Source organism: Amblyomma americanum, chromosome 3 (assembly GCF_052857255.1).
Source record: "Amblyomma americanum isolate KBUSLIRL-KWMA chromosome 3, ASM5285725v1, whole genome shotgun sequence".
NCBI classification, from domain to species: Eukaryota; Metazoa; Arthropoda; class Arachnida; order Ixodida; family Ixodidae; genus Amblyomma; species Amblyomma americanum.
In genome coordinates, this window is record NC_135499.1 from 54,840,135 (window position 1) to 54,864,820 (window position 24,686).

The following is a 24,686-nucleotide window of genomic DNA, read 5'->3' on the forward strand; positions in this document are numbered from 1 at the left end:
ACCGGAGCACCTGGTTTTTGCGGTAGGTGGGCGTTAGCTTTCCGGAGATTCACCGGCGACTTGTGGCAGTGGCTGGGGAGTGGGTAGATTCGCGAACAGCCTTTTACTGGACGAAAGCTGGAAACCACGCCTTACGTAAGCAGAGGAGCGGGAAAGCCCTGGAGGGCCGCCGACTGTCTTAACACCCGATAGCACCGTGCCGTTGAAACCGAAGGCTGCCAGCCTTCCACCCAGGATGCTGATTGCTCGGGATGCTGCAGCTGTCAGTAGCTGCATAGATACTGACATGCACAGGAAGAAAGTGTGCTGGCATGGACAATATGAATGCCTCCTACTCGTGCCGTCATCTGGTGGTGGAAAACAGTCCGCACTGCTAATGACAGGAGCAACGAATGATACGGCACCCGTGGTTCCGAGGATTCTCGTACATTTGCGAAGCAGCGTTACCCCGACGAGAGGCAGAACCGGTCTGGCCGGGCCGGCGGCGGCTGGCGCACTCGGTTCGAAATAGAGACATACTACTCCAAGTCTCCGCCTGTGCGGTCAGAGTGCGCCGAAGCCGCCGAACGCGTCAGCGGTCAAGCGCAGTCGGAGTATAGAGGGTCTCGCTTTACTTTATTATTTATTTATTTATTTCAGAGAGCTTAAGGCCAGTGCCTGGCCCAAGCAAGAATGAATTTACATTGTTACATAGCCGAAAGAATTAAATTATATAATATTAGCAGCACACGGATACAAAACATACATATAAACAAATTAGCAGGTAAGTAAACGATGTAACACATCAGAAAAATTTTGTGAGGAAAAAACAGATGCCGGTAACGAATTCCAATCATGCACTGTCCTAGGGAATAAACTGTATATAAAACTGTTAGTTTTGGCGAAAAGGGGAGCAAGTGAATGCTCATGAACGCCCCGAGTTCTCCTCACTAGAGGACGCTTAATGAACTCTGGAAGCTTGAGTTTATTTTTCCTGTTAAACTATTAATCAAGAATTTTATTCTATTAATTTTTCGGCGGGATTCTAATGTATGAATGTTATTTAAGATCATTAACTGCGAGGGAGAGTATTCCCTTTTGTGTTTTTCGTATATAATCCTAAATGCTTTCCTATTGACTTTTTCAAGGATCATTGTGTTTTTTTTTTGTGTGTATGGGTACCAAACTATCGAAGCTTATTCAAGTAAAGACCGCACACAAGTTTCTTAAGCCAGTTTTTTATATGTGCTGGGGCCGTTTTTAGCTTTCTTTGTAAAACCCTTAGCTTTCGTAATGGAGCTGTAGAAATATTAGGCTTTGGCCGACGTGACGTCGCCGTGCAGCGCGCGCGCGAGTTACGTCGGAGTATAAACGCGCCTTTATTTTCTTTAACGTCAGTCAACGGCCTACCCTCTATAGAATGCGAAAATATAAGCAGATAGTTATTGTTTGTAACAACGAATACCACTGATTTTTTCTGTGCTCGTTTTCATGCTCCACTCGTAACTGCAGCCTACAATACTCTTCAGCTCTGAGCAGAGTGCAGTTTGCCAGATTCACTATGTATCTCGTTGGAAAGATTGTTCTAGTTTGCAGATCATTACATACAAACAGTTTTATTAATACTATAACGTTCTGCTGCACTCCACTGCGGAGTCTCCACTGCCCGCACCAGCCGAGCGCGCAGTGAAGACTCCGGCGGCTACGTGATCGGATGTCGGCGTTGCGCCGTCTCGGCGTGCCGACGGCTCGGCTCCCTCCCTCCTGGCTGAGCGAGTCCAATTGCGAGCAGACTTGTGGACACCAGACACCTTCGTATTGTGTCGGGGATTCTCCTTCCGCAATGCCATCGACAGTCAGGAGAACCAACAGGCCAAGCACACTGCCTTTGGTTACTCCGGGTGTAACTGGCGGAACATTATAAATATGCCTATTGATCTCTACATACTGTTAATATGAGTCCTACCTAGATACCGAAGAAATTAGGTAGCTTAGAAGATCAGTGAGTTGCAGCTCATACTTAATTTGAGGCATGAAAAGCGTGCAAAGTCTAAGAATATTATGTTAGCCTCACCAATGTTAGAGAATTGAAACAAACATGAATAACTAAGTAATTAAGTTACTGCTGACAGAACTTTTCTGTTGTCATGCTGGAAGAGATATAATATATTAGGTCTTTCCGAAACGTCCTCAATGCATTTGATCACTTTGTGGTCCAGGAGCTTGGAGTAAGCTAGATGAGACATCGTATGGGTCGATGGGTGAGCACAGGAAGGCGGTTGTCTCTTTTTAAACACTAGCACGACTCGCGCTAATTTACAAGCCCGGACAAAAGTTGCGGATAATATTGATGCCTGATACTGATCAGACATATCACAGTACACCGTTTACAGGCAACATAAATATAAGCCTTCTAAGTGATTTCCCAGTGAGCGCTTATTTGGCTCAAGCGCTCGCCACGATCAGTGCTGTGAATAAGCACACAATGCCACCAGCCAGAGTTAATGAGGTGATATTTAAGCAAGGCAAGGTTTCACCAGCAGGCGACTTTGCCACCGACTCTTTCTGCATGACTAACAGCACGGCTTCCGTCAATGCCGTTTAACGGTGGGGCCTTTTTTGCTTTCTGACGTGGGGCCAGAAAGGGGCGATATTTGGTTAAAATCACGGCGCTCTAGTGTCACGGATCACCCCGGAGAACACTCGGACCGAAAGAATGGACTAGGCGACGGGTGTACCCACACAAACGCACATTTAATACACCCTACGTGGCACACACACTATAACACAAGACTAACAAAACACAAAGACTATAAATACACACGACCCGGGCACACTGCTACTAGAGTCTACTACTAGTGTTCTACTATTAGCGGCCGGCTTTCGTGCTCATGGTTGGTTAGGTGTGGCTGCGGCGTTGTATGGATCCAGTAGGCGGCGTCCAGGCGGCGTTCGCCGTGCTTGCGCTGGCGTCGCTGGCGGCGTTCGACGCGCTTGGGCTGGCGTCACTGGCTGCGTCGTACAAGCTCCCGGTCCAAGCGCCCTTGGAGGTGATGCCGGTGTTGTTGGCGTGGGGGCACCACTCGGATGGGTGGCAACAGCGCTGGAGACACCCCTGGCCGTAGCAGGTGGTAGCGTTCTCCGTTTACTCCCCGGAACGGGCTCAGGCACGGCAGAAGGTCCACGATGCGGAGTCGTAGAACGCAAGCTCACCGGAGCAGTAGCCGGCGTCGCTCTCTTCCAGCCGATGTGTCCCTAACCCGCCGGAGCCTCCGCTTCTCTGCTGTTCCTTCAGTGCCTCGCTCTCACTCGCCCTTTTATAGCCTCGGTGTTAGTCCACGTAAGCCTTGTCGTCGTCTTCTTCTCTTATCCACCAATCATCGCTCTCCACCTCACCGAATGCTTCTTCTTCCTCTTCTTTATTCTTCGGTTAATCCACTTCGTCTTCTTCTCACCTCTTTCCGTTAAAATTTAATTTAGGCTCCTTAATATATGTGACATTTAGCCTAATATATATGGTTACAAGGCATATTGCCTTGCTGGCATAGTTATTTGCGATGCAGATGCAGCGTCATGGTCTTTGAAGGAGCCATTGATGAAAGGTCACAGCAAAACGTAAGGCCAGTTGCGTTTTGCAAAAGAAACGTCGAACACAGTTCAATAACAAACAAGAAATTGCGTGTGAGAATTCGAAGCGTTGAAGTTCTGCGTCTTATATTGTCACAAATGGGCTGCAGAATCAAGAGGCTAGGCACAGGCCGCGAGAAATCAAGCAGTGTCCAGCTGCCAAGAGCACGCGCGACTCACTTCTTCTTTTCCCTGAAGGCGCCGCCCGGGAACACCTGGCGGCATTATTCCCCCGCCCCAACAAAAAAAAAGGAAGCAAATACATGGGCGCACTTGGAGCGAACGAGGAGCCCGTTACTGCGTACGGCTTCAAACGCAGTACGTGCACGACCTCAGGCTGCGGTCGACGGCGCGAACTGAGCAGAGTGCCATCGGGGAAGACTTCATACGTCACATCCGTGATGCGTCGCAGCACTGTGTAGGGTCCAAAGTAGCGGCTCAGAAGCCTCTCCGATAGGCCGGGGCAACGTACCGGGGTCCATACCCACACTTTGTCGTCGGGGTGGTACTCGACGTGGCGATGTCGTTGGTTGTAGCGTTCTGCATCCGTTGCCTGCTGCCGGCGGATGTGCATACGGGCCAGTTGGCGGGCTTCCTCTGCGTGCCGGGTAAATTCCTCGGCGTAAATTCCTCAGGGGGCAGTCCAAGATTTCTGCTGCTGACCCGGTGCAGTGGCGTGTCGACAGGGAGAGGTCTGGGGTCCTCAGTGTTCGGAGGGGTGTGCGACATATTCCAGAGCGATTTACCCAGCACCTCCACCACAAAATGTCACAAATGGGCTGCAGAATCAAGAGGCTAGGCACAGGCCGCAAGAAATCAAGCAGTGTCTAGCTGCCAAGAGCACGCGCGACTCACTTCTTCTTTGCCCTAAAGGCGCCGCCCGGGTACACCTGGCGGCAATATGTTGTAGAATGACTATGATGCATGACAATGACCACGAGGCATGACTTTGCATATTTCGCACAAACTGCATGCATCTTACATGACGTTACTTGTAAAGTGCTGATTTATGCGACGTTGCAGAAGTAAAGTCCTGAGTCATGCTATGTGGCAGAATGATTATGAGTGATAAGGATAACTACAAGTCATGACTATGCGTAAATTGTACAAACTCTATACATCTTACATTACGTTACTTGTAAAGTGCCGAGTCATGTTACGCTCCAGAACGGCTGAGTCGTGACTATGACTACAAGGTATGAATGTGCATACTTTGTACGTACCCTGTACACCTTACATCACGTTACTTGTAAACTGCTGAGTCATGTTATGTTGCAGAATGATTACAGGTTATGACTATGACTACGCGTCATGACTATGCATACTTAGTACAAACTTCCTACTCTTTAAATTACTTTAATTGCGACGCCCCTCTTTTTAATCGAATAAAATATTGTCCGTTCTTAAATTGCATAAAAAAAAACACTCTATCCCTGGAAATTTCACACCAGCACCGAACAGATCAAAATTTTAAAATAAAATATCACACGAAGTCTGGTTCATGTAATCTACGAAAAAACTTAATGGCATGGCGTGTTCCCGCAAAGCACAGGATGATCAAAAAAAGCCTTAGACATATGCAGTCAGATGGCTGGTGATCCAGATGTTATTTAAGTTTTAACCCAACCCATTGTTTTAAGTAGTCTCTATTCAATCATCAGCGATATCCTAATTCACCATAATGTTTTATTGTGCTTCTTAACTACATTATCATCTTCAATTATGTCGTGGTTGTATGTCCGCAGCAGCTAAGGGGGGCGCGGCCACGTCAGGCACATCTGTTGACTTTGTCGCGCCCCCCCCCCCCCCCTCCGCCCAAGGCATTTCTGCAACGGAATCTCTTGAATAAGAGAAAGAAAGAGAGACAGTGCTTAGTAATGATGCATTGCGTTATAACTATGAGCCAGGGCTATTATAGGTGATAGTGCGTTACGTTTCATCATTCAAGACTATGCATGTTGGATTACATGTGTTGCGACATCGTATACACCGGCTTTCTGACATCCTCCGAATTTCGTGCCATAGACGGCGGAGGGTGGACGCCGGCTTTTGTGCTAATGCGACATATGATCCTTTGAAATTTAAAAAGAGGAAATAATCGTACCCGCACGGCAGATACGACTGTCAAATGCACGTGCCACACCCACGACTGCAGCTGCTATGGCGACGCGTCGCGGCGCGCACTTTGGATAGCAACCGGTTCCGCCGTCCGACGAGCACCTTCGGAGTGGTATAGTGCCTAGGATATCTGGCTTTCACCACGAAGGCATGAATTCGATTCCCGGCGTCGGAACATTCGTTCACGTCTCATGGTGTAATGGTTAACACTCTGGACTCTGAATCCAGCGATCCCAGTTCAAGTCTCGGTGAGACCTGTCTTTTTTTTACTTATTTTACTTGGATGCATAGCTTTAAGCAATAAGGTGTTCGCATTTATTGCAGATTTTTATTTTTTGTCTAGCGAGTAGCCCCTTAAACACATAAAATCTTAATGAGACCTGTTCGTTTTTTTTCTTTTTTATTGCTGTTCGTCGAGCAATCTTCTTCGAGAAGTACCGGAGAACACACGCGGTTCCTATAATCCGTACCAGATTTCTAGTTTTTTTTTGCTTTTTGACCACGTATACGGCATAAAGTCACCACATGCCGTTACTCACTCAATATCAGTGAATGCCAATCAGTATTAGAATGTTCTGTTTCCTTCATTTGTTATTCATGAATTAAGAAAACTTGACATCGACTACTATAAAAGCATGGTGTGAATGGCAGTGCCCCGAATGCGCATATACTTACTCGATAGGGATTGTCAAACGTGCAGTCTGAAGTGTAACAACATTAGAAGAACATAATCTTTCAAGTTATTTGTAGCGCACTGAACTGTAAATAACAAGCTCAGTCTATCATACCATAAACGGGTGGTCCAAACGTTTTTTTTTTTTAATATAGAGCGTTTAAGAAATGCGACGGGCACTTAAGACTGCTTAAGCGTGGAAATACGAAATCACTACTGTTCCTGTGTGCACTGACACCCACCGAAGCGCGCGTGCGCGTATGACGCCACCCGGAACGCTGTACGACAAACGGTCGCGTCAGAAGTTTGGTACAAATGCTGGCGGGAAAACTGGCGCAACAATGAGGTTGGCCAGTGGGGAGTGCATATAGACGAATGATATATATGGGATTTTATAAAATGGTGGTGCTCGGTTTGCTCTGTTCGAAATACGGTCGCTTGATTCCACTCACATACAGGAACGCCGCACAGAATTCCCCCACTATAAAAAGCAGCCGCGTTGTTAAAACCTTTATTGTTAGGTAAACAGGAAGACGATCAGAAGAAAAAAAATTTTAAGCTCTAGAATTTTGATACCCGGCTTGTTTAGTAAAGACATACATTGAAACGCTGATTTCGTTTACTGCTGTCATTGGCTACCGGAGCAATACAGGACGGCGCGTTCCGCGGCGTTAACATCGTTAACAACTGCTGTTTTTTTTAGTTGTATTCTGCTGTAGTAATGTTTTTGCATTAAAGAACACAGTGCCGCAGATCTTTTCAATCTCCTGTACCTTAAAGGGTACAGTAAATCCGAACAACAGCCAACGCATGCGCCGTTAGGCCAAAAATTAGACTTCCTATATCCCAACCTGCAGGAGGCGTCCCGTGGAGCCGACTGCCTGGCACTGTTCGTCCCGTTCTTTTGATAGGAACCCTGCAACCTGTAGCATGGACAACCACGAAAACTCCAAGCCGTTTGAGGGTCATTCCTTCTTTAGAAGAGACCCATGCACCACAGTCCTCATAAGTTTGTGGCGGTAATACAGGGGAAGTTTGAAAGCGCAGCGCCCGAAGGAAGGCCAGGGCATGAAGAAATAAAAGTTATAGTTCGGAGTACCTGCAGCTGTTCCATGCACTCCCTACTCTGGGCTCTTCTTGTTTTTGTCATCTGCGTGCCTTTTTCTATTCGCACTGCAACCGTGACCCTTGAACTGTAAGCAGGTTCGCGGAACTTGCACGTTGTTAACGCGGGCGGCCGTGCGCCATTGGTTATTGAGTTCAGTTTGCACAAAAAGATACAATGGCCTCTAAGTAGCTTCTTTACGTTGATTACGCTTCGATCTGCGAAATGCTAAAGAAACTACTCTCTTTTTAAATAATGGGCCTATTTTTCGCTTCGGTGAATGTAGCGGATGAGCCAGCGCTTTGTGACAGGCAGAGCGTCGTCTGTGCTACTCTGACTGGTTTAGATCGCACTCGTCAAGTATGCATATTATTCGAAGACGAAAGGTAGCTTCATGTTCTGCAAACTCCTACCGGGATAGCCGACAATCACGAGTCTAGTCTCGCTGCTTGTCAAGGATACCACCATAAGTAGACAAGTGGGGAAAAGATATAGAGTTTTGGTTTATATAATTATTTTCGCCCCGTTCCCCGCTCCTCCATTCCTCCGTTTGTAAAAAAAAGCAAGAATAATAGCTTATGCGTCAGTTGGCATACTTAACCTAGAAAATCGTAAATGAAAAGTGCCCACTGCGAGTAAGAGCAAACTTGTACAATGTGCCGGTGCCAAGTTCGTAGCCGAGAGAGGTAGCGAGGAAAACCATGCATATAACCTGTAGGAAATTAAGATACTATAGTTATGATAATAAAGGAAACATTTTGCTTCGGCAGTTTATAAACAGCTAGAGATTAATACAATAAAAGAGTAAAATGCTTGCAAACCACTGAGAAAAGAAGTTAATCTGCATTGTCTCGGTGCTGAAGACATGCCTGGACAAAACATTCATTAGTTTTATTCTGACTGTCTTCATATCCGTGATTTTTCTAGTTCTCGTGGAAAAGTCAAGCTTTATGCTCTGCGTGACTTCCATTTCATAATGAATGAAAACGTGTGGCTTGGGACTCTTCACAAATCCGTAGCGCGATAAGATAGTATTTTTTTTTTATTCGGCCCCGTTCTGGCAAAGAACACTTTTCTGTTTCACGTATGGCCATTCCACAGTGGCCAGGGGAGCTCTGAGCGTTCCTTCTGTACTACGGGAAGCACGCTATAAGTCATGCCCTGACAGAAAGGGGGGGGGGGGAGAGAGATTGACTGCACAGAAGTCTTTCTTCATGCAAGCTGGCTCAAATTGCGTGGTCTGTACGACGTGATAAAGCACTCGAGAAAGTGGACGGAAATAGATTCCTTTAGGAGAAAATACCTAGAAAAAGCAGTCCGCAGTCTGGTACAAAGACTCTGACAGGCGCCACAAAAATAACTAATGAAGGTCTTGCGTAGGCAAGCTCTTCCGGGCACGTGGCCAAACAGGCAAATATAAATTAGCGACATTCTCAGGCGCGTTTGAAAGCAGAAGGACTAAATATAATTTTTGGGGTGCTATCAAAGCACAAAATGCACAGCCCGTTCCCAAGGTCTGCGCTGCGGAGCACGTAAAGCGATACGCCTGCTACAAGGAAAGCGTGGTACATATAACGACGCTATCGTGCGGCAGCACAGACATCGGCCAGACTAATAGGTGTGTTAACGTGCGTATCAGTGAGCACAAGAAAGCCGTCAAGAACCAAGTGCCATATTAAATGGCCGTTCATTGCCACCAGCTTGCGTGTGTCCCCGGTCTAAACGACGCTGCTCCTTTACTTAACGCATGCTGAGTACCACACAGAAAGGGTCGCTGAAGCTTGCACTGCCGCCAAAAACGCCGCCACTGGCTTGAGCCAACGAACCATACCGCTTCCTGACAAAAAAAATATCGCTCTCAAATGAGGCCTGACCTGTAGTGATGTGTACACTGTGCCGCTCCTCTTGCCCCGCTCGCTGCCGACATCCTGGAATGCTGGCAATATATTGGTTCTTCGCTTCAACAAGCCGCAGCTTCTAGTCAGCGCTGCTTTGTGCACCTTTTATGTAGTGTCTTGTTCTTTGAGGCTTTGCTGGTTGGCTTGCTTTCGGCGTCAGTTTCGGGGATGTGGCAGCGTGACCGGCATGCACTTCATATACGACGTTCATTCCGAGAGTAACGTCACCTGCTTATTTTCTTGGTGACTAAACCAGATAAAAAGAGCATAACTGAAAGGTATGGAACCATTTCAGTTACATACAGTACACGCTTCATATAGTCATCACAGATTGTTTTCTACTTTTGCGAGAACAGCTAATGTGCCGTACACGTAAACATCTGAACCACCAAACGATTACCATATTATTGTAGCGGCGATGATAACATCCAAGGCTTGAAAATGATGCTCACATAATCCACCTTTCACGGATCAAAACCGCTGGAAGCCTGAAGCAGCCGAATTCGATCTCTAGAGTGCGTGTGACATGAGAGTGCAGCCAAATTTCACCACGTTACTTGTAAAGAGCTTGGAGTGATCGTGTTGCGAGCACTATTTCTACCTTCTTCTCTGACCTGCTTCTGAAAATTTGACATTTAGGATTTGTGATTATCCAAATTTCAAAGATTTTTTCAAGGTTGATGTCTGCACATAGCTCCATTTTAGATTAACGAGACCGTGGTCATTGTGAGGAAAAAGTTAGATCATGAACAAAAGATGGTAAGTTCATTCCTTTAAAACCATGCATACGTCCATCATTATTACGTTTCTGTGGTCTAGAGTCCCAGCAAAAAGTTTTAGTAGACAAATTAGAAAGAGTTCAAAGAAGGACGGCTCATTTTATTTCTTCAGGGTACAGATAGACACAATAATGGCAATGCTACACTCATGTGGGCTTGAATAATTAGAAATATGAACGCAAAAAGCCAGACTAAAGCTTGTTTTTCAGATCCGTCAAGGGAAATCCAAATACAAAAAAAGAAGGAAGTATTCGCTTCTCTGGAAAACGAAGTGCGAGAATAAATCATGACAGGGAAATCAAGCCTTATGAGACACGTCTTCATGTTTTTCTTTTTTTTTCCCTAGCGTCATAGAAATCTTGCCAGGAACGCTCAACCTCTACTGCAACGCATTCACATCCGGTTGGACGTCAGAAGTCAATCCAAATGTATAATAGAGAGAGACGGGCTAGTTGGTGACTATTAGTAGAGTGCATCTTGAAACCGCGCAAAAAAAGAGGCAAGGGACGAGGAAGAAACCAACAGGACAGAACGCGGAGCAGGCATCTCTTTCGGAATGACACTTACAGTTTCGCCCTTCAGCCTTGCGTGGTTGTTATGAAAGAAAAGCAACGCCTGAAAAATAAAAAAATTACGAGCGCTCATTCAATAATGTTATGAGTGTCAGCGCCACCTGGCGTGCGTACTGCCTAGCCGAAGCACATAATCGCAACGTTTTTAGTGTGGTAGCACTTATAGTGGGCATAGCTGAGAGCAAACTGACGCCAACCAATACTTTTAACTTTACCCAACATTTCGGGACCAACTTGTTCCCGAAAAAGTGCCCGGCTGCATACATCGGCGAAGCAAAAAACCTCCACCGAAGAACAAGGCAACACAAAAATGACATCCGGCTGATGAATTCGGAATTCAACCCCCTCGCCGAACACTGCGAGCGCGCCGACCACCGGATAGCATTCGAAGAGGTGAGCGTCTTAGCGGTGGAGCCAAACCAGTTCTAGAGGCGACATGTGGAGTCATGGCACATCCGACTCACGAAGACGGCGATGTATAGGACTCCAGGAACGCTCCCCTCCGCGTACGTTAGTGGACTGCGCCACTGGCTAACAAAGGGAGAGTTTTAGTCACTTCAGGAGTTTAGTCACTCCTGAAGAAGGGGCTGAGTTGGTCCCGAAACTTTGGGTAAAGTTAAAAATATTGGTTGGCATCAGTTTCCTCTCAATTATCTCGAGAACCCAACCAGACGGGCTTCCATCGAAGATGTTTTCGTTCAAATCATTACGCCTTATAATGGGCATTATCCGCATTTAGCCGTTGTGTGTGTTTAGATGCCGCCAAGTATAACTGACAGAAGCGTGCGCCATATGCAAGAGTGACCTTCATTAATTTCAGGATGTTTTTGCACGAAGCGTTACGCGACATGAATCAATTGCAACGAAGACGATGCTGCTTCCTAGTATCGCTGTTTACCCGTTTCTCGCGTTTTGCAGAATTTTACTATAAACGCCATTCATTTGTTTCCTTTAACAGTAAATGGTGCTACTAGCGGAATATGCCCTTTTCACAAGTTTTGGCGCCCCGTGAGCAGTGCACGGAAATTTCTATCGTACGCGTATGGCACTTTTACAATTAATTGATATGAGTGCCGAAGGTGCCATCCGCTGCCGTGCAGCGCTAACTGCGTCTTCCAAGTGGTGTGCGCTTGAAGCTGCTTCTTTCCCTTGTCGTCAACAGTCACATAAAGACTGGCCGTTTTTTTTTCGGACAGTCGAGTTCGAAAGAAGAAAGGTGAAAGGTGCCTATGCGCATAGAAGCCGAGAGATAAATGCGGATTGAGCAGGTGTCTTCTGATGACGACAAAACTATACTCGGTGAATCCCCTTGGACCGGCCACGTTCGTCCAGGTCTCACGAAGGCTCACCACCAAAGTTTTCATGTTGATGGAATCGCAGCTAATGTCCCCTCTGTGTGCCAAACTCAACACGGCTTTGAAGGTGGTGAAGACAAGAGAATTCGGTTCGTTCAAGCTTCACTAAGAAGCTCACTTTGTCTTCTTGGATCCGGTTGAGCCGATGGCGATGAGGATGAGTGGTGGTCACGAGATCCGGATGCCCTGATACAACTCTAGAATCTTAACAGTAGACTTTAAAATGGTCTTTGACGATGCAGATGATGACCTTAATTTAGATAACATAGCGATCCCCTATCAGTTAGGGCGATAGGGGAATAGCGGTGCGCCAGTGTGCATTAGTAGAATGTCAATCCCCTCGGGTGTTAGTGTTAGCGGGCGACGCTGACCAAAAACCGGCAAAAAATAGTGGCCCCCTGCGACCGCCGAAGCGGGAACGACTTGACTCACCACCAATTCGTCGTTGCCTCTACACTCTACTTCGCGTTCGCTGCAAAGGAATGGTGCACGGCGCTTTTTATTTGCTTAAAGATGCCGGCAGCTAAGAATTCTGGCGGCAAAACGTCGTGAATTTTAAGATTGCTCTCGGATGTGGACAAGTGCTAGGCTCAGCGAGTATTCGTTGTTTGGTCAGCAAGGAAGCATGACGTATGAAAGTGCGGGGCATTCAAGCATGTTGCCGTTGCTCACTTGTAAAAGAGGTTATAAATTATTGAATTTAACGCAACTGCCTGTTCTTAATGTTTAGTCCTGCTTTTTCTTATGCATACGTAACTAAAATGACAGTTCACAATAAATTGATATATTTAAAACTTAGCGCTTCACTTGTCAGCCGAAGGGGCGCTGAGAGCGGCTAGCTTAATCCAGGTGCGGCCGGCCTCCTGTTCTAAAGCTCTCATGAAGTCCCATAGCAAAGGTCCTTTACGCAGCGCGAATAGGGGCCCCTAAGCTAGGTTACATTATGCTTAAACTTTTTATACTGACGGTCCCGCTAAATATACTCAGCTAAAAAGCTTGCGTCGAGAGGAGGCAGCTTGCTGGCGCCAGCTCCTCTGTGGCTCTTTCCCCTCGATTTCGCAGCCTGACGACCAGATTGTGAGCAACCTACACATCGTGGCATGAGACAGGCATTGGTCGAGAGACGTACCATACATCTGTGGCGTCGTCACAACCCGCGCACCAGAGTGTGAGCATTAGTTTCTAGGAGCAACCTAGATAGATAATCGTACTCAAAAGCCAGGAAAACATGTGTTAAATGAAAATGCCAGCACCGTCACAGCATAGCGGGTACCTGACGCTGACGCTAAGATATACACAAGCTGTAACAGATGCTGCGATCAGCGTGAAATCTCATGTTATCGCATTTCACTCTTAAGGTCACTTAAGCTTCCCAACTGTTCTCTTTTTCTCACAAAAAGGAAACACCACCATCATACCGTGTGCCAATGTTCCAAACACTGTGCCGGCAGCGTCGTGCTTCGGCTGTGGGTTTAATGCGATTGCATTAGAAAGGCCATGAAGGCGAAAATTAACAGGACACGAGATCAGCCCTAAAGGGATGACGCAGTAGAAGTACGGGTCCGTTCAATGGCGTGGGGTCCCCTTTGCCTGTAACTTAGCAGACACCGACACTGTTCTTTCTTTCACCCTCACATAACTCTTAACTTAACCTTAAAAATGCATGTGGTAGTATAAGATATCCCTCCCGCCCAAGTACTCCTTCTTTGTTGCCTAATCTGCCTACTTTATCATGCAGTAGTGAAGAAAAAGGTTGATATTTCACGTTTTCGAATTTAGCCCTTTTTACACCTTTAAAATTTCCGTACCAGGTTGGTGGGGTAACAATGACAGACATTTTACGCAATAGCAACCAATGTCTGTCATCATATTAAGCGAAAATTTGTTCCCATAGTAAATATATTGATGAACAGCATTCTGCGCTGTGTGAAGGCAGACGCTATTACGTGTTTTTTTTTTGTCATCACAAAAGGAGACAAAAATTTCAAGAACGCCTTTTAACAGTAACCTTATGCCGTCAGTGTATCACATGCAAGCATTTTCTGCTGAGCAGTGCTTGACTCCGCTGAAACATAGAGTTCAGGAAGCTGTCAATGGACGCCTAGTTAGTTTCCCCAATTGTGCAGAAGCTTCTCGACTTTCTTCTCGGCGCTGCTGACTTTTTATTCCCCGGACAATGCTCGACGCTTATCCAAATATATTCAGTTGAAATGATCTGTTTAAGGTGCCACTCTTTAAGCCTGGACTCCATGTGCGCGAGAGAGCGAGCGACGCGACAAGGCGGCACGGCGACGCTCGCTCCGTCGCTTGTGGGCAACCTCCATGCAAGCGAAGGCGGCAGGCGACGCGAACCCGCGACGTGCGCAGCGGACTCCGTGCTTTGCGCACTCAAGCTTAGAAACACGCCCGTAACCTGTTCTCTCTCTCTTAAAATTTTGTGAGTGTGCCTCATAGTCAGGGCCAAAGGAATATTTCCTCTACGGCAGCGGTGTAGCGGGAGTGGAGATAACCAACGGCGTGCTTGCGGAGGCGAAGTCACATCACGGGCTCACGGGGGAGGTGCGCTTTCGTTCGGTGCCTGTGCACTCCGGCTTAGTAAAAACACTCCCATAAACTGTCACCGCAATTTGATTGTAAGTGAGCAAACTATAATTTACCAGTGAGAATGCGCGCCGCGAGTGTTTCTGCACAGTTGGAGCGCAGCGGCACGGTGGATCGAGCGCCGGTACCCGCGGCTCGACACGCATCTCTCCCTGCAGTACGCCCGCTCGCGTAGCCCGTTCCAAATGCTGTTAGCCCTCCGCACCCAACAAGTAGATTGTTTTAATTATTTAAATCATGCGGGTCTGCATCTCAGCTACAAAACCAAATATTTTCTCGACGGTGGCGATGACCAAGACGACGGGCGGGTTTCGTGAGACGTACCCGTGAGAAACCGTGGACAAACCGGAAACGGCTTTGGGGGGCTCTGATTGGCCAGTCGCGTGGGGGACTTCCGGGCGACGAGCGAAATTTTCTGTGGGTGCAGATCCGAGCGACACGGCAAGCGACACATGCATTTTGCTTCGCGCGACGGCGTCGCTCGTCGCTTGCCGCCTTCGCGTTCGCGTTCGCGTGAGTTTTCGCGTACATGGAGTCCAGGCTTTAAGGTGCACGTCCTCTTCATTCAATTTTTCCCGAGCGTAGAAGGCTTTGGGTCGTAATTCTTTACGCACATATTCAAATCCAAGATTCCTGAGTGTTTATAGAAGCATAACCTTTTCAAGATTGACCTGATACAGCTCTTCGCTCATATATGAATCATTTTTTTTAAAACTAGCAGAGCGATAAACTGGAGGAAACATGATTTATTGCATATACATGGGGTGATTATCAAATTTAATGCCTACGAGGGTGGAGCAATATAGCAGCTGTTGTCCAAATTATGGATGCATTTCGTGGTGATTTGAAAAAAGAAAATGGAAACCCAGTGCCAAAATGTTGCGCTTTCTTGAACTGTAAATAGTTTTTAAGGAACCGCGTGCGCTACCAATATAGTGTTTGTGGCTAGATCAGCCTCCTTCTCTCCCTATCGGCGCACTCCTAGCTTATCATCCAGTATCGCGAGGTCGTTCCTTAAATCTGCTCTCGCGAAATCGTTTCACCACGAGTTTGCGATAAACATTTTGTTACTGCTCACAAGGCCCAAAGGAACTGTCCTTTCGGTCCACGTTTTCAACGGTGAAGCTCGGTCTTTGCTCAATGAATTTAAGAAAACCTGTACAATCGTCCACACGCTTGTCTAGAGCGCTCAAACCGCGTGTTGTATTCTCCAATTACGAAAATCGGGTTTGCTTGGTGGGCCCGGTACAGGCTTTAGAGGCATCAGGAATGAAATGTGTTACATGGGGATGTCAATGCAAGACAAGGTCTTTTTTCGAACCTTAGTTCACTCGTAAATGACACAACTGTACTCCGTGGCGCACCGTTCGAGTACTCTAGGCAGGTGTCTGGACGAGTGTACAGTCGAAGATCTAAGCTTTAGGCATCGAAGCAGAAAAGGATTATAATTTCCATCCCGCGCGTATAAAGCTCTTTCTCGCATTTTTAATAAAGTGATGAAAAAAAGAGCGGAAGTTTCTCTTACATTCAGTGCCATGAATAAGCTAGGTGAGTTGTGCAAGATAATTAACATGAACCGCGAAAATCGCAATAGGTAAAAAAATTACAGGATTGCACTTAAGTCTGCTTAAAAGCAGAAATGCGATAGCTTTTCCCTTTCCTGTTTCTCTCTTAATTTCTCGTTTTTATTTTTCAATCTTTTATTACTAGAAATGTTTTATTTTTATATCATTTCTATATTTATTTTTATTTGTTTTTGTTAGTTTACTTTATTTTTGTTTTTTTAATGCTACGTAAGCCTACTAACGCATTTACATCGGCTTTAATCGAATCTGCGACAGAAAAACTGCTTCGAACAGCATTTGTTCTCATTATTTCAATTTAATGATGAATTAATTAAAATTCTTCAACCAAACTTTTCCTATTTCAAGTTATACTCGCGCACTGCCTAACACAACCAAACTTTCGCACAATTACTTCCACAGAACGAGATAATCATGCGGACAAAATTTGCAGACACTTTTTGCTGACGCGCAATAACCATATAATGCTTTCGCATTAAAAAGCCTGCTTTGTTATGCATAGGACGCCGCAGCAAAGTTTGCGTCAGGCAGGTCTTACGTCGGACGATTGCATGAGCATGCTTATTTACTAAAAAGGAATCCGAGCAGCGCCATGCTAGTGCACATCCCTTAACAAGGACGTGCTCTCAAGACACAAGAGTGCATGCAAGTATAGAGTTGCGACACCGAAAAAAAATAAGATAGCAGGCGTTGCTTTTCTTTCAAAACAACCTCGCAAGGCTGAAGGGCGAAACTGTAAGTGTCATTCCGAAAGAGATGCCTGCTCCGCGTTCTGTCCTGTTGGTTTCTTCCTCGTCCCTTGCCTCTTTTTTTGCGCGGTTTCAAGATGCACTCTACTGATAGTCACCAAAGATAAAGGTGACAGTTGCTTCCCCGCATTAACAGATGGTAGTCACGTGTCTATATTTGTGAAGCACAGTAATTTGCCTTCGTTTTGCTCGTATTGTCAAGACCGGCTTGTGGGAACCCAATATGAAGTTTGCCGCGTCGACTGCAGCGCCTAGCGAGAGGAGAAAGCATCTTGAGGGCGCTCCCTCGTGTTTTTTCGTACCACCTGCGTACGCTTACAGGCACGAGCTTGTACGCTGCGTAAAAAGCACACGTGGCATGCGTCAACTAACCGAGCTACGTAAGAGCACCTATGCGAGGAACCTTAGCTGGCAAACGCACACCTTTAAATCTTGAAAATGCGGTCGCGTGTTAGGACCTCTATATAAATATTTTTTGGCCCTCTTAATAAAGACGGTTTAGAGTCTGCGCCTGCGCATATTGCAGATCTATTCCGTTCTGTTCACTGCGCTGTTAATTCGATTCATACGGCATTCACGTACAAGCTAAAATATGAACCATTCTAAACGGAATAGCTCCACAGATGGCGGTGGGAAAGCGTGCGAACCGGGTGCCAAAGAGGCACTTCACTTCAGCAGGCTAAGCGGCTTACTCATGTGGCTAGCTCTTCTACTGGCTCCTGCGACAAATAATGTCTTGAGGGACTATTTCCTCTGCGCATAACATTTCCTGCCAGTGCTACTGCTGCAGTGCTTCGTGCGTGTCGCACAACCATGGGCAGACACCTACCACCGCACGCAACACCATGTCTTGCTGCCTGTACGTAAGCTCTGATTCTGAGCTGCCAGATCTCACAGTTCCTTATGTGAGTTAGCGTATTGTATATATAGGTTGTTTCAATTACCCTGCACTAACTCGCCTATTTTAATAGCTGTGGTTAGACGTTCTTGATTATTTATCTTACTAGGGGCGAGCATGTACTGCATGGGTATACGGTGCTGTAGACGACAAAATTGATTGGGTTCTTCAGTTATTATATAGATTAAATGCTTTCTTTCTACACCGGAGAAGAAATTAAAAACCAGCTAGTTAAAGCGGTGCCATCACTGCGTAGTTTATTATCACAACGAAGTCAATGCCTAAGGCAAGATTGAAGTAGCAAAATAGCAAAAAACAACAACTAAATTCTGGGCTGTGCATTTCGCGCCGCGATAGTATACCCTGCTAAATTTTCAGTAGGATACGCTGTCTTGCCGTGAACACAAGCGCTCTGAATTCACCGCATTGTCGGGATCGATGTCTGGCTGAAGGTCACATGAGAGCCTCCAGACCAACGGACCAACGCTACACTAAAGGAACTAGCCCCTGTTGCATCAACGCACAGAACAGACAGCCAAAAACGGCGAAACACATTATAGTGACTGCTAAAGCATATCAGCGACATTAACTCTGCTCTTTGACCCTTGCATTATTGAGGCGCTATTCGAAGCGACGCCGAATGAACAAGCTGTAATGAAGATAGATGTCGCTCGGCATTGCAAGTGAAGATCTATGTACGCGCTTCAAATATTTCATAATTTAGACGGGGCCTCTTTCGCCTCCCCGTGTTTCTTCGATTCTTCACCGCTTTTCGTTTTCCCTCGAGGCACCCCCTCCTGCCGCTCTCCGCGACCTGCTTTCGCAGGTGAAGATGTTGAGCTGACTCCAGATGTGTTTAGGTTTCGCATGGACGTTCAACTCAGCACGTTATATGAATTTTCGCTTTTTTAGTAACAGGACTGTGGCATGTGCGTCATTACTGCCATTCAGATATCTTGGGGATGCTTCTAATATTCACAAATCTGATGCATATACTCTAAGATGCTCGACTTACATAAACTGTACGAGTACAAATATTTGCATTATCGCAATAGGTGAATGGGCTTGCACTTCTAAACCGTCATTTTTGTTGTGCAAAAATTAAGGAAAGCCGCTTCTGCTTTGCTCAGACGAGGAACATTTTACTGTGCTGGGAGCGCGCAAGTCGAATTTTTCTTGTTTGCATCGCGAATTCGCAACAAATCCATGCTCACACTTTTCCAGGTAGCTATGCATGTCAGTGATTCAGTGATCCCGCAGAGAACACATTGTGACGTCTATGCATCGACGCTGACAGAACGCAGTAGCTCCTGATGTTGTCGGGCAATAGACCACAGAAAAGTGAACAAAATATTGGACACCCCACTGAACGTCATCCCAAATCCCAACTGCTCTTTTCTTCCAAGCGAAATAACAGCGCAATGCCTGCACCAGGGGTTTCCCTGCCCGCTGTGTTTTACGAGTGAGGCAAACGAAAAAGTTTTTCCGCTACACGTAGCGGCCGTCAGTCGGTCGTTGACTTTTACGACTCCCGCAGGAGCCATCGGCCACGAGCGGTGCTGGCCCTGGGCGACTTGGCCCTGCTGCCTTGTGCCACTAAAGGGCACGACATGTGCCCGCTGCCGCGAGAGTGATTCCCGCTCGGGATAATATAACGATTCTTTTCGTTTCGTGTGTTGTTATCATTCTGTGCACCGAGTGGGCCAGTAAAGGTTGCTTATAATATGCGGTGCAGATACGAAATGAAAGAAAACCTTTATATTGTCCAGACCGAGGAACGAGCTTCTCTTGTCAGTGTACCAGGCCTCTATGGCTTCTTAATTTATTCATAATTTTTTTTACGCCTCTACCCACAGCAATAGCCGAAGCTGCCGAACAAGAATATTCGAACAAGAATATTCGGTTCTGCTGTTGTGTAGACTCTTTTTCTGCAGGCGTAGTGAAGTCTTAGGCACATGAGAGTTTTAAGAATACTTCGTGCCAGTGATAGCAGAAACTATAACTAATTTGGGCACTTATTGATATGAGCAATGATGAATTATCAAAGTGAGCACCCCTCTATCTTCACCACCAAAAATCTTCGAAAAAAGTTTTTCTTGCAAGAATATTTCTGCTCGGAAAAAATATTTTTCTAGAAAAATGTGGAGTAACCGGGAAAATACGCAGTATTCAGGTTTAAAAGATGCCAGGAGAGAATAGAAAAAATAATGGGAAGAGCCAGTAAGAACTTAAAAAATACTAGTAATTTTCGGTTGCAGCATTAGATGACAGCGATAGTTACCACGCAGGAAGCCCTGTGTGTGGATACATATATTTACTGCTGAAAAAATTAAAGCTTGGCGTCTTCCACAGAGCAGTATTCTCAGAAACCGCTGACATCCAGTCCAACATAGTTCGCAGATAGTTCACTTTTTGCTCATAAGAACTTAATGTGCTTGAGTGCATCGTGAGATATTACAGCAAACTAGTGATGCTGTCGTTTTCCTATCCGAATGATAAACTTCGGTCACGTGTGTTTTATATCGCAACGGCTTTGGAGATTTCCGCTCTGGAATTCGAATAGAGCGTTCTTGAAGCAATAATTAAGAAACAAAGACTCATTCCGTGCAGAGCTTCGCCCTCACTTAGTCTCCTGATCCCACGCGAACAGATTTGTAGTTATATCGAATATGTCGTTGTCATCACACTGCACGCATAAAATTAACACTTTCGCGCCTAAACATGCTAATCAAGGAGAAAAGAATTAAGAGAAATCCTTTAGCTGCTACAAGGGACCATCCCTGCAAAGAATCAACTTCCTATGGTATTGTGCACATTTCCTTTACTCTTATGAGCATGTGCGTTTTGTGCTTCTTGTTCATAGGGAGACAAACCTAAATTTGTCTTTGCAACATAAAAATTCGCGTCTATTGAGGTGCCAAAATTTGCTGAACAACCTGTGGCCGGCAGGCGGTTTCTCTTCAAGTTATGGAACGCATCTATGGTGCAGGAAGACACCAAAGCAATAGGCACTCGATACAAAGGAGAGCTATTTATATCGCTTGGAAAAATTCGAGAAACTGCCCATTTCAAGCGCTGACAAACATCAACGCTGGCTGCGGCCAAATTTCATTTTATAGTCACCTGGACTGCCCCGGCGCAATACACACAAACCTTGGCCAGCCGTCACGAAACGTAAAAGAACTATAAGCCTGGCTGTTCACAATTTCAGCAGGTAATCCTCTTACTGCGGTATTGACATATTAGTGAAGAGTGCCTGAGTTCGTGTCGTCCAACTGATCAAAAGCACGAAGCGGAAAAGTAATGGTTTTGCGTAACAAAAAACTGAGGAGGCACTGCTCGCCAGAAAACTTACAGCGCAACAGAGTGAGCATTGTGCAACGTGATTCAATGTCAGCAATTTGCGGAGTTCAATACATTATCCCTATTTTTCTCTTCTCCGGTAGGACCCGTGTAACATCACTGTGCTGTCACTCGCGGCGTCACTGAGCTCGCAGAGAGCGTGGTTCCTTGCCATGGCTGTTGCGGTGACGTCATGCTGGCCACCACCGTACACTGTCCAATTGGCGTGGCGCGGTTTCCCATCCAGCTTCCCCTCCCCTCGTAGCTATAGGGGCGCCCTCTGTCACGTGACCAAATAATCGTTGTAAAAATGCAGGCGGCACAAGACCGATTTGCCTTATGAAAGACTATGGAACACGGTGGAGAATTTTCCCTCATCTACAAAATGAAATGAAAAAAAATTTGGTCAGATCGATTAGAATGATTCGGAGGGTACACGATTCTTTCACCTGCAGATTTCTTCTAATTGTGACTGTGTTACGAATATCAGTTCACTGTCCTTGATTCCCCAAGCTTTCCCACTTTTGACTACATGCGAATCCCAAGTACTCAACTATGCGAAATGTGCCACACTGATACATAGCACCGAATACTCATGCCACATCCGCCTCTGTGGCGTAGCGGTTAGGCGATGTGTCACTGCACAAGCAGGTGCCTATTTTCAACACAACCTTCGATGTGGCTTGTGCGAACCACGTTGCTCTTCCAGAGCAAAGCGAGAAGGAATAACTCCTACAAGCTTCACTTTTGCACAGATGGTTCTTCGGAAGGCTTTTGCATGTAGGCCTGCTGCTGTCTAAATCATTTCTCTCGCACTCATATTCAGTTTTGCTTCTCCGTCGTCTTCCTCCTCTCACCTACAACTGGAGAGGGGGCAGTTGGAGAGAGGGAAGCCCACGAAACAGCAGTTGCCACGGCTGGCAGGCGGATGCTTCGCAGACACCCAACAGTTTCAACGCGTGAGCGTTAAGGGTCCAGTTTAACAGAAAATCATCGGCGCCATCGTAGTCGTCTTCTGCGGCGGCGGCGTGAGCGACAAATCCGTAGAGGAGCAAAGTTAGCCACGTTCACCTAGGTCACGTGATCACAAGCTGTCCTCCGCGGCAGGAGCAGGCCCGTGCTCTTTCCTTCTTCCTCTCAGAAACATCAGTGAGCAAACTGCGCACCGTTGCAGATGGCGCTTAAATTGAAGTTTGGTTGCGAGATGTTGCTCGGGAAGGGCAAGCTGAGACTCAACAGTGGCTGTTCTGGTAACAGCCACCTACCGCGGAGGGTACCATTTTTTAGCGAAAGCTACATTGGCCACGAGCTCGCATTTTCGCCGTGCTCGCATTCCCGCCGTGGTCGCACCGCACCACGCGACCAACCACGTGACTGGTCACGTGACCAACCGCTTGACGAATCACGTGAGAACAGGTAGCCAGACAACCAAACTAACCTGAACTTGCGATTAAGATGAGCCAAGGCTAACCAAGCTATGCCTTAGCTTTCGCTTCGTATATCCTGGCATAGACGAGCTAAACCACTCGCATTTTTTTTTTGTAATGTGAAGTTTCAGTTTTGCACTGCCCTCTCCCACATACTGCCGTGCGCCATCTGATGCCATCAAAGAAAGCTTTGCGAGCTTTTCTTTCCGTGGCGTGGGTTCCCTTCCTCCAAGCAAACATTTCTGCGTTGAAAATATGCCGCCGCTGTAATTGACGTGACCATCACGCTCCCTACCCACTGCTGTGCGTTGCGTAGCAGCTTTAAAGCCGCCGCAGCTTTAATCAGCAATTACATTAACACTTTCAAGCTAGTCCGATAAGATTGTTTCTTTTTTACCCAGTTTTAACGTCCCAAAGTGACTAAAGTTGTGAGCGACGCCTTGTGGTGGGCTCCAGATAATTTCGACCGCATGGGGTTGTTTAACGCGCACTGACATCGTACAATACACGGGTCTCTAGCATTTCGCCTCTATCCAAATGCGATCGCCGAGGCCGAGATCGAGCCCGCGCTTTTCCCTGCACCCCAATCACTGGGCCATCACGAAGGGTAGCAATAGAGAAGACTTGGTATGCTGTGCCTTTTGTGATGGAACAGCGCAGAACGATGGGGCAGTACAGGAGACAGGCAATCACTTACAACTCCGTCCTGTGCTGCTGCATTACAAATGAATAGCCAACATACCCAAGCTGCTGCCTTGGCAAAGGCTTTTTCTGCAATTTTCACACATTCGACCCCTCCAAGCTCGCAGAATTCTAACACCTCTTCAGTAGCCCTTTAACCATTGCGCTGAAACATGCAAGGATTCACGCTGCACTAGGACCCGTGAGAGAAAAGCCGATCTAAAAAGTGTTCCGCTTTCTTCCTATTCTGCTTATGCGGACTAACAAGAAAATATTAGCAGAGCCATAACCAACGAAATAATTAAGGTACCTGGAGCAGACGCCCAGCGCTGTATTGTACATACGCACGCTGCCGCTTTCACAAAAGGATGAATAGGCAGAAACGGGAATTCCGCTTGCGGCAAAAGTAGAATTATATGGTATCGTATACTGACTTTAAAGTGCGTGAGCCACTACTGACATATTAAGGGCACAGTAGCGGAGGGTCCCAAGTAAATTTCGACCACCTGAGATTCGTTACCGTGCACTGCCGTTGCAGAACAGACAGCCCTTTTTGCATCTCGCCTGAAAGAAAATGCGACCACCAAGGCTCGAATTCAATTAGGTGTTCTGCTCAGCAGCCCAGCGCCATAGCAACACGACATGACAGCACGGAGATTCAAAGCAGATTGTTGTCCTCCTTACGTTAAAGAACGAATTCGGAAGGGGAGCGCGGAGGCAGCGAGACACAGAGAGTGAGCGCAGAACGGCTGGAAGTTTGATGATGCCGGCGTAGATGTGCGTGCGTGACAGGCGGCTCACGTGAACGACGAGCGGCGCGTGTGGGAGGAGCGTATCCAGTGATCGATGTACCGTGGCCACCGCGTCGCGTCGCCTCCTGCTCGCGTTAGGTTATTGCGGGAGGGGGTGAGTAGGCAGCGGCATGGTGGAAAAGTTGACAAGTATGTGCCAGAGCAAAGTTGCAAAGGCAGCAGGTTAAAAAAGTTTGGTTGCGTGTTTTATTATTTTTAATGATGCGCAAGCCCTTAGTAAATACGGATCACCATTTAGTATGCGCCTATGTTCGATACATACCTTAAATAAACTTCTTTTCTCAAGATGGCAGAGTTGGAAATTTGCAGAGAAAAACTGTAAGGCTGCAAGTTAAGGAAGTTTAAGAGTTAAGGAAGATGTTTTCTTTTTTGTGACGATATGTACACATGGATCACCGTGCGCTGTGCGCCTATGATCCCTAAATAATCTTTAAACGAACTTCTCCTCTCATGCCATTTCTGTTGTGGTTTCAATAGGTGAACGCTG

General features: G+C 46.5%; 1 protein-coding gene across 2 annotated transcripts in view; it reads right to left on the reverse strand.

Moving 5' to 3' along the window:
- Window positions 1-24,686, reverse strand: part of LOC144122970 (calcitonin gene-related peptide type 1 receptor-like) — a 103,993-nt gene that overhangs the window by 32,098 nt on the left and 47,209 nt on the right. The gene's annotated exons all lie outside the window — the stretch shown is intronic.